This window comes from Chlorocebus sabaeus, chromosome 20 (genome assembly GCF_047675955.1).
Source record: "Chlorocebus sabaeus isolate Y175 chromosome 20, mChlSab1.0.hap1, whole genome shotgun sequence".
NCBI classification, from domain to species: domain Eukaryota; kingdom Metazoa; phylum Chordata; class Mammalia; order Primates; family Cercopithecidae; genus Chlorocebus; species Chlorocebus sabaeus.
Window position 1 is genome coordinate 93,423,620 of NC_132923.1, and position 10,207 is coordinate 93,433,826.

At 45.5% G+C, this 10,207-nt stretch overlaps 1 long non-coding RNA gene across 1 annotated transcript; it reads right to left on the reverse strand.

Annotated features, from left to right (window-relative positions):
• Nucleotides 1-424: 424 nt before the first annotated feature.
• LOC140709383 (uncharacterized) lies at nucleotides 425-2,652 on the reverse strand. The gene is made up of 2 exons (XR_012089889.1): nucleotides 2,564-2,652; nucleotides 425-635 (listed from the first exon to the last, which is right to left on the reverse strand). It is a non-coding gene; the product is annotated as an uncharacterized lncRNA (long non-coding RNA).
• Nucleotides 2,653-10,207: the final 7,555 nt, after the last annotated feature.

The following is a 10,207-nucleotide window of genomic DNA, read 5'->3' on the forward strand; positions in this document are numbered from 1 at the left end:
AGCCTTGCAGAGAAAGGTGGAAGGAATTTGCAGGCTGCTGCTGCTGTTGCAGACATCAGTGGTCACTGTCACAGGGCTTCCGCTATTTTTTGCCCATCTTCAGGGCCTCACTTGTCCGACCTGGTCCTTGGGAAGATAACCCTCTACTCCCTCCATCCCAGCTCTTTCAAGAGGACCTCTCCCACAGTTGCAGCCCTTAGTCCTTGGCATTTCGAATCGCATGCAGCCACTTTCTTGTGGGGGCAGGTCAGGGTGGGATAGAGAATGCCTGTCCCCCTGCCCCTCTCCTCCATGCCAAAGCATCAATTCCCCAAGACACAGTGGTGTTCTCCCTCTTAGCTCAGGCACGAGAACTACAAAATGCCTGTTTACTTTCTCAGGTATGAGGTGGGAGAAAAAAGGCCCAGAACTTAGAATGCAAAAGCCTGATTAATGCCTTTTTAATTAAAAAAAACAATTTTTTTTTTTTTTTTTTTTTGTAGGGACAAAATCTCATCATGTTGCCCAGGCTGATCTCGAACTCCTGGGCTCAGGAGATCCTCCAGCCTCGGCCTCCCGAAGCACTGGGATTACAGCAGGCATGAGCTGCAGTGCCTGGGCCTGGCTAATGCCTTTCATTTCTTCCAGCTGAGTCACTATGGGCAGGGAGAAAAGATACAGGAGTTAATTTCTCAATGAACACTCTGCTCATGTTTCCCAGAGAAAACAGAAGCTACCACAGGAGGACTCCCCCATCTCCCACTACCAAATCCTCAAACCCACACACCTCTCCTCCTTCCGCTGTGTCTCCCCTATGCTCACGGTGCTCCGGCTCCTCCAGGCTTTGCTCTCTATTCTCCGTCCACTGCACCCTCCTCACTACAGCATATTCCCATCTGCCCATGCGCATGTCTCTCCCATCCTAAAAAAAATTCCCTCCCTTGGCCCCACACGCCTCTCCAGAGTGGGAGAGACTCGAGTGCCTCTCTGTTCTCCTTCCCCACAAACCCAAGAGCCATTTCTAGAGGACGCCTCTATTATTCCATCTCCTGCTCGCTCCCCAGCCCACCACAACCCTGCTTTCTGGCTTTCACTGATGTTGCTCTTTTTTTTTTTTTTTTTGAGACTGAGTCTTGCTCTGTCACCCAGGCTGGAGTGCAGTGGCGCCATCTCAGCTCACTGCAACCTCCGCCTCCTGGGTTCAAGCGATTCTCTTGCCTCACCCTCCCACCCTTACAGGTGCCCGCCACCACGCCCAGCTAATTTTTGTCTTTTTAGTAGAGATGGGGTTTCACCATGTTGGCCAGGAGTTGATCTCGAACTCTCGAGTTGATCTCGAATTGTCTCTGCCAATCCTAGATTCCCTACCCCCTCCTGCTTCTCAGGCCCCTCATCTATCCATTGCCCCCTCCTTCCCTGAGCACCAACCCCAACCTTCAACTGGAGCCATCCATAAACCTACTCCCTGCATGCTTACTTTCTCCTCCCTTTCTCTATCAACTTTATTTATTTATTTTATGTTTTGTAGAGGTGGGGTCTCGCTATATTGCCCAGGCTGGTCTCAAATTCCTGGCTTCTAATAATGCTTCCACCTTGGCCTCCCAAAGTGCTGGGATTACACATGTGAACCACAGCACATGGCCTTTTCTTTCTTTTAAAATTTCAAAAAGCTTTTGGAGTACAGGTGGTTTTTAATTACATGGACGAATTATACAGTGGTGAATTCTGAGATTTTGGTGCATCAGTCATCTGAGTATCGAACATTGTACCCAATATGTATCCCTCACCACCCCCATCCTCCCCGTTCTGAGCCTCTGAAGTCCACTATACCACTCTGTATGCCTTTGCATACTCACAGCTTAGCTCCTGCTTGTAAGTGAGGATGTATGGTATTTGGTTTTCCATTCCTGAGTTCCTGGCCTCTCCTCCCTCCCTCTTTTCCTTCCTTCCTTCCTTCCTTCCTTCCTTCCTTCCTTCCTTCCTTCCTTCTTTCCTTCCTTCCTTCCTTCCTTCCTTCCTTTGTCTCACTTTGTCACCCAGGCTGGAGTTTAGTGGTGCGATCTCGGCTCACTGCAACCTCCACCTCCCGAGTTCAGGTGATTCTTGTGCCTCAGCCTCCCGAGTAGCTGGGACCACAGGTGCATGCCACCATGCCTGGCTAATTTTTTTGCTTTTTTTTTTTTTTTTTTTTTTTTTTTTGGTAGTAGATTTAGGGGATTCGCCATGTTGGCCAGGCTGGCCTTGAACTCCTGGCCTCAAGTGATCTGCCCACCTTGGCCTTCCAAAGTGCTGAGATTATAGGCGTGAGCCACCACACCTGGCCCCAGCCTCTTCTTTCATAAGAGTGTTCTGTTTGCCATTATGGCATTCCTACTCACTTCATCCAACATTTGGTCAAATCTGGCTTTTACTATCTCTGCCCCCAACGTCTTCCCTGAAACACAGTGTTTGTGCTATGATCTCCATGTCTTAAAATTTGAAGGCCATTTTTTTTCCAGTATTCGTTTTCTTAGACCTCTTAATTACTGCATTCTTCAAACCCTATCTTCTTTGGCTCCCTTGACACCATACTCTCCTGGTTTACCTCTTAACTCCTTGGTCTTCTTCTCAGTTTGCTTTGCGGGGTCCTCCTCCTCCACTCAATCCATTAAGTGCTCCTGTCTCCCAAGGCCCATGCCTTGGCCTTTCCCCTTCTTACTGTGGACTCTGCCCTGGTGATCTCATCCATGCCTATAGCAATGAGTACTGTCCATCTGCTGATGATTCACACCTTTATGACTCTTACCCAGGGAACCTCTTGTGTAAGTCCTTGATGGAGAGGAGCCCACCCAGCTGCCTAGTCAACATCTCCACCTGTGTCCTGAAGGCACCTCAGCCCCAGCATGCCCAAGACCTCCCTCCCGATCTTTACTCTCTGACTCCTTTCTCGAGTTCTCCATCTGAGTCAGTTGCCCCACTGTCCATCTATAGGCAAGCCAGAATCCTAGGACCCATCACCAAATCCTGTTCATTTTACCTGCAGATCACCTGTCTAATCTGCACCTTTCTCTTCAACTCCGCTGATGCCTCACTGGTCCAAGCCACCATTAACTCTTATCTGGACCTCTGCAGCACCTCCTCACTGATCTCACTACATCTGCTCTGCCCCTCCCCCATCTTATCTCTGCGCTGCAGCCGCAAATGGGGTTATGTCACTCCCCCATGAAAACCTTCGAATGGCTTCCATGGGGCTGGATTAGGAGCCAACTCCTCCACATGGATGAAACGCCCTCCCTTTGCCTACCTCCCCGCCTCATCCAGCACAACATTCCCGGCTCAGTCCTCTGCAGCGGCACCAGCTTCCTTTCAATTCCTCAAACATACTGCATCTTCCCCTTCCCTCTCCCCATTCTCTCTAGAAGACTTTCCACCCCACCTCCTTCACATGGTAACTCATTCTTCACTTTTGGCTCAAGCATCACTGCCTTGGGGCAGCCTTTCCCTGACCCTTAGTCTGAATAAGTACAGAGCCCTGTTGCTGTCTGCCAGAGCATTCCTTTACACTTCTCATTACACATTTAGTGGATTGATACCTGTCATCCATGTCATTCACTCAATAGCTATATGTTAAATCCATATGAGGTGTCTAGAGTAATGTCTGGCACCCAGTAACTACCCAATAAATGTTAGCTATTGTTATCCTCAATATCTGGAGACCAAGGAAAGGCAGAAGAGCCCACAAAGGAGAAAAAAGGAATGGTCACTAAGAAGGAAAGAAGAAAAGCAGGGGAAAGTTACTCTTTCACTCATCTCCTCTATTAGGCTCACCCTTCAGATGCTGCTCCTCCTGTGGCACCTGGAGCTCTTCTCCCAGATATTTGCATGGCTGGCTCCTTCTCATTTTTCATGTCTGTCTTAGGTCAGGTTTCCCAGAGGAAGACCCTGAGATGAAGTGATTTATTAAGGAAGGGTTCCCGGGGGAAACTGGCAAAGCAGAAGGGGAAGCAGAACAGAGAAGGGTAAGAAACCAAGCAAGCGGGGGATTTCAGGCCATGTTCTTGGAAGGGTAGCTTCAGCCTGACCTCAGGGGTGCGGGAGTGGAAATTTATGCCTCAGTGTTGTCCCCACCCCCGCCAAGGGCGTTGGAGCCTTCATACCTCCTACCCTCCTTAGTCATCTGTTGAGGGCTACAGTGGGGCTGAGGATGGTGGGTGATGAGTACACCCTCTTCGGGGCCTTTCTAGCTTGCATGCAGACAGAGTGTCTCCAGGAAGTCAAGGACAGCCCTCCATAAAAGAGCTGGTGCTAGCTGCTGGAAGGCAAGGCACGCTGAAGGTGGGGCTGTGTCTGCCTCTCACCCCCTCACCAAAAATGGTGGAAGGGGATCTGAGGGGTCTGTCGTGTCTCCGCTGAAATGTCACTGTCTCAGAGAAGCCTTTGCTGACCACCCTATCTAAAATAGTTTTCTATCACTGCAACAGCACTCTCTTTATTTCCTTCATAGAATTTAGAAGCATCTGTAGTTAGTTTGATTCCATTTTTGTTTAACAACTGTTTCTGCTGCTAGATTCTAAGGTCTAGCAGGGCAGGAATCTCCATTACTTGACTTTCACCAGATCTTTAGCACTAGGACAGTGCTGGGAACACAGGAGGTGCTCAATTCATCTTTTTTAGTGAATTAGGCACATGCACTGAGCGCTCAGTTGGGTGAGAGGCAGGTAACTCTAGACGTACGTATAGGGGGCTAGCTGCACCGCGCTGGCCAGAATGTGACCCGCACAGTTGTGCTTGTGAAAGGGGCCATAGAGGGTCAACTCCCCTCTGAGGCAGCAGACATTACCCCAAGGCTGTGTAACTCTCTGGGTCCCCAGCCCTTTGTGCAAAGTGGGATGGAGCCCATGGGGATCCAGGCATGTGGGCAGTGGGATTCAAAAGTATAGGGGAGCTTCTGGCAAAGGGCTTGAAGCTGCATAGGTGCATGTCATGGACACCTCCCCACACACATGCCACCAACACCACCCAATGCCTCAGGCTAAACTGGCCTCAGTGAGGGTAGACTAGGCTGCAAGAGGGTGGCCTTACATTTGGGAAAATATGGCCCTGGCTCTGAATAAGACCCATGGCACTTATTAGCTGTGTGGTCTTGGACTTCTCTAAGTCTCAGTTTCCTCTTCTGTAAAAAGGGGATAATACTTACTTTGCAGCATTACAGGAAGGACATGAAATTGTGTTTGTAAGGAGCTTCATCAGAGCCTGGCACATTGTAGGTTCTTGAAAATAGAAGCTATTTGATGATTATTAGAATTAGCATAATCGAGCCTCTCATAGCACCAGTTTGGAGAACTATTTAAAAGCTAATCCCATCAGGCTCCATACCCTGGTAATCGCTGACTGTCTGAATGAGAGCCCGTTTCAACATCCATCCACCTTCTTCTGCAGTCGCCCTCCCCCATCCAGCTCCCCACTGCTCCTTCCTCAACCTCTTAAACTCTCAGCCCCTTCAGACTTCCTCCCTGCAATTCCTGCCTAACTGAAGACACAGCAGCTGCCTCCAGGGGAGGCCACCATTCCACAACCACAGAGTAGTGAGGCAGAGCAGCGTCTTCCTCACTCTCAAAAGCCACTCCCACATCATTATTCCTTCAGCCTCATGGAAAAATCCCTGCTCATTTAAGGCTCATGCCATCTGGCTCTTGCAATTCATTTATTCAACTAAGATTTATTGAGTGCTTTTTCCTCTTTCTATTTCCGTACTTTACCTTCTTGCAGAAAAGATTTCAGTGACTTATAAAAAAACATGGAATAAAAGATTCCTGGCACATAGTAGGGCTCTCTATTTAGCTGTGAGTAGATGAATACACTTTGAAATGTCACATAGATGTTCACCTCTCCCCAGTGCCCCTTCAGAGGTGGGTTTCATCCAACATAAACAGCAAAGTAGAAGACTCAGTCTTATCCCTCTCTTGAATTGTTCACTTGGGAGCTGGCTCACCATTTCAAATGTTCTTCTAAGCTCTGCAGGGAGTCACATCCCATCATGCTGGTCACCACCTGGAGCTTGCAATATCCTACCTCAAGAAAATAAACATTTGCTGTTGTTATTATCCATAAGAAACTCTATAAGCAAACCATTTTAAGGACATGTGGTGCATTTTAAGGGCTGCCACGTGTTGCAATTTGTCTCTGCTGGGAAGGATTTCCATGGGTCCCAATGAAGAGGTGGGGGATGAGGCAGGTTCTCTGCCCCTTCGCCACAGCCCCTTTTTATTCTTTTTAAGACCATTGCCCAACACTGGGCTGCCATATTTACTTGCTTTAATGAAGGGCAGTGCAACTTGAAAGAGGAATTACAATGCAGGAAGAGAATGTGATAGCTGGGTAAAAACGAGGATTTCCCCAGAGACCAAAGAGAAAAGTATCTAAGAATCAGGTGCTATCTTCTCTCTCCTGTCCTCCATTAGACAGCCTCTCTCCAAACTGCATTCTTCATCAACTCTTCCCACACCCACCAGTGCAGGTTTTTTCACTTTCAGAAAATCCCTTCCTTCCCCCCGCAGACTCGTGGCTTCCTTCCTTTCCCTATGCAATTCTCCCAGTCAGGACAACTCCTTTGGAGTCATGTCTGCAGGCTTCATCAAGTTGCATCAGCATCAGTAATGCTCTAGTTGGAACCTCCTTCCAAGATCATTCTTGTGGAGAAGGGTGTTGGCATTTGACAGCCTATCCTTCAAGATGGGTGAGGACCATCTAATAGAACTTTTTTTCAATATCCAATATTCCCATTGGCTTCTTTACATATTGAACCTGCTAAATAAAATGCATTTGTATCCGTAGCTCAAACACAGACATTACTTCTTAGGTCTAGTACATTCTAAAGCCACATTGAGAAAGGAAATAATTCCTTAATTACCTCATAATTAGCAGTGTGTCTTCTCTATTCCCTGGGAACCAGTAAATCCGATTATTGTGGCAAGGGTAGATGTCTGTTCCTTTCTTTATCCCCTTCGGGGTTTGTTTGAATAAGAATATGGTCATAGTCCCTTTAATGATTTCTCAATAATTTTCACAAGAGAGGTTTGATGGTTTGATTTTAGGGAGCCTCAATTACATCCTTGCCAAGGACTGATATCAATTTGAGGAAAGGGAAAGGGGAGGACCTATACTCCCAGTTAAATAAAATTAAAGATAAATATATAAAGAAACAGAAAAAATGACAACAAGAACAGGAATCAAGACAGTGTGACACTGGCATGGGATAGACATCAAATCAATGGAACAGAAATGAGAGTCCAGAAATAAACCCTTACACTTATGGTCAATTGATTTCCACAAAAGTGCCAAGGAAATTCAATGGGGAAAGGATAGTCTTTTCAACAAATGGCTCTGACACAATTGAATATCCACATGCAAAAAATATGAATTTAGACTGTTGTCTCATGCCATGTGTAAAAATTAACTGGAAATGGGTCATAGACCTAAATGTAAGAGATAAAACCCTACAACTCTTAGAAGAAAACATAGTAATAATTCTTCATGACTTCGGGTTAGGCAAAGAGTTCTTAAATACAATACCAAAAAGCACAAATAATTTAAAAAATGAAGAGTTGGACTTTATAAAGATTAACAACTTGTCACAGAGCACCATTAGGAAAGTGGAAAGACAAACCACAGACTGGGAGAAAATATTTGTAAATCATATATCTAATAAAAAGATTTGTACCCAGAACATATAAAGAACTCTTAACAACTAACTAATAAGAAGGCAAATAACTCAATTAAAAATTGCGTGGGATGACGGGGGCAGTGGCTCACGCCTGTAATCCCAGCACTTTGGGAGGCTGAAGCAGGCTCATCACCTGAGGTCAGGAGTTCAAGACCAGCCTGGCCAATATGGCGAAACCCCATCTCTACTAAAAATACAACAACAACAACAAAATTAGCCAGGCGTGGTGGCATGTGCCTGTAATCCCAGCTACTTGGGAGGCTGAGGCAGGAAAATCCTTTGAACCTGGGAGGTGGAGGTTGCAGTGAGCCGAGACCACGCCAATGCACTCCAGCCTGGGCAACAAGAAGGAAACTCCGTCTCAAAAAAAAAAAAAAAAAAAAAAAAAAAAATTGTGGGAGGCTGACATAGGTGAATTGCTTGAGCCTGGGAGGTGCAGATTGCAGTGAGTCAAGATTGCCCCATTGCAGCCATAGAAAAGGATGAGTTTGTGTCCTTTGTAGGGACATGGATGCAGCTGGAAACCATCATTCTCGGCAAACTATTGCAAGAACAGAAAACCAAACACTGCATGTTCTCACTCATAGGTGGGAATTGAACAATGAGATCACTTGGACACAGGAAGGGGAACATCACACACCAGGGCCTATTATGGGGAGGGGGGAGGGAGAAGGGATGGCATTGGGAGTTATACCTGATGTAAATGACAAGTTGATGGGTGCTGACGAGTTGATGGGTGCAGCACACCAACATGGCACAAGTATACATATGTAACAAACCTGCACGTGGTGCACATGTACCCTAGAACTTAAAGTATAATAATAATAATAAAAAGATTGCGCCATTGCACCCCAGCCTGCGCAACAGAGTAAGACCTTTTCTCGAATAAATAAATAAATAATAAAATAAAAACAAATAAAAATTAAAACTAAAATTAAAAAAAAATTGCAGATGAACGCAGTGGCTCATGCCTATAATCCCAGCACTTTGGGATGCCGAGGTGAGTGGATCACTTGAGGTCAGGGGTTCGAGACTAGCCTGGCCATCATGGTGAAACCCCATCTCTACTAAAAATACAAAAATTAGCCAGACGTGGTGGTGAGTACTTGTAATCTCAGCTACATGGGAAGCTGAGGCAGGAGAGTCGCTTGAACCCAAGAAACAGAGGTTACAGTGAGCCAAGATTATGCCACTACCCTCCAGCCTGGGCAACAGAGTGAGATTCTGTCTCAAAAAATAAAATAAGGCATAAAAACTGAAGAGACATTTCACCAAATATCATGTATAAATGGGCAATAAGCACTTGAAAAGATGCTCAACATCATTAGTCATTAGAGAAATACAAATGAAAACTCCAGCAAGATACCACTTCACACCCACTGGAAAGGCTATAATAGAAAAGATAGGCAATAACAAGTGTTGGTGAGGATGTGGAGAAACTGGAACCCTCATACATTGCTTACGGGAATGTATAATGGTGCTGTACTTTGGAGACAGTTTGTCAGATTCTTCACATAAATTTACCATGTGACCCAATAATTTCACTCCTAGGTATCTATCTGCCCAAGAGAAATGAAAACATATGTCCACAGACGGATTTATGTGAGAATGCTCATAGTAGCACTATTCGTAATAGCCAAACAGTAGAAACAACCCAAATTTTTATCAACTGTGAATGGATAAACAAAATGGAGTATGTCCATACAGTAGAATACTATTTGGCAATAAAAAGGAACGCAATATGGATAGATGCTACAGATGAACCTCAAAAATATTATGCTCAGTGAAAGAAACTAGACCCAAAAGATCATATATTGTATGATTCCATTTGCATAAAATGTCCAGGCAAAGAAAATCTATGGAGACAGAAAGTCGATGAGTGATTGACCGTGGGAAAAGGATCTGACTGGAAATGAGTGCAAGGATTCTTTGGGGGATGATAAAAATGTTTTTAAACTAAATCATGGTGATAGTTGCACAGTTCCATAAATTTACTAAAAATTATTGAACTGGTCAGGCACGGTGGCTCATACCTGTAATCCCAGCACTTTGGGAGGCCGAGGAGAGTGGGTCATGAGGTCAGAAGTTCGAGACCAGCCTGGCCAACATGGTGAAACCCCATTTCCATTAAAAATACAAAAAAATTAGCTGGATGTGGTGGTACGTGCCTGTAATCCCAGCTACTCCAGAGGCTGAGGCAAGAGAATTGCTTAAACCTGGGGGTGGGGGTGGAGGTTGCAGTGAGCTGAGGTTGTGCCACCACACTCCAGCCTGTGTGACAGAGCAAGACTCTGTCATGGAAAATAAATACACAAATAAATAAAAATTATTGAACTATACACTTTTTTAAAAAGACAACAGGGTAGAAAAAAGAAATGGAACCGAGGGTAATATTAAGATCCGAAGGTACGCATAGTAGAGATGAACTCTAAATATGACTGAGCTTCCTGACAGTCAAAGGAAAAAGGGAAACAGGCTTGATTATGTGATTCCTAGGTATCCTTAAGATTAAGAACTAAACTAAAC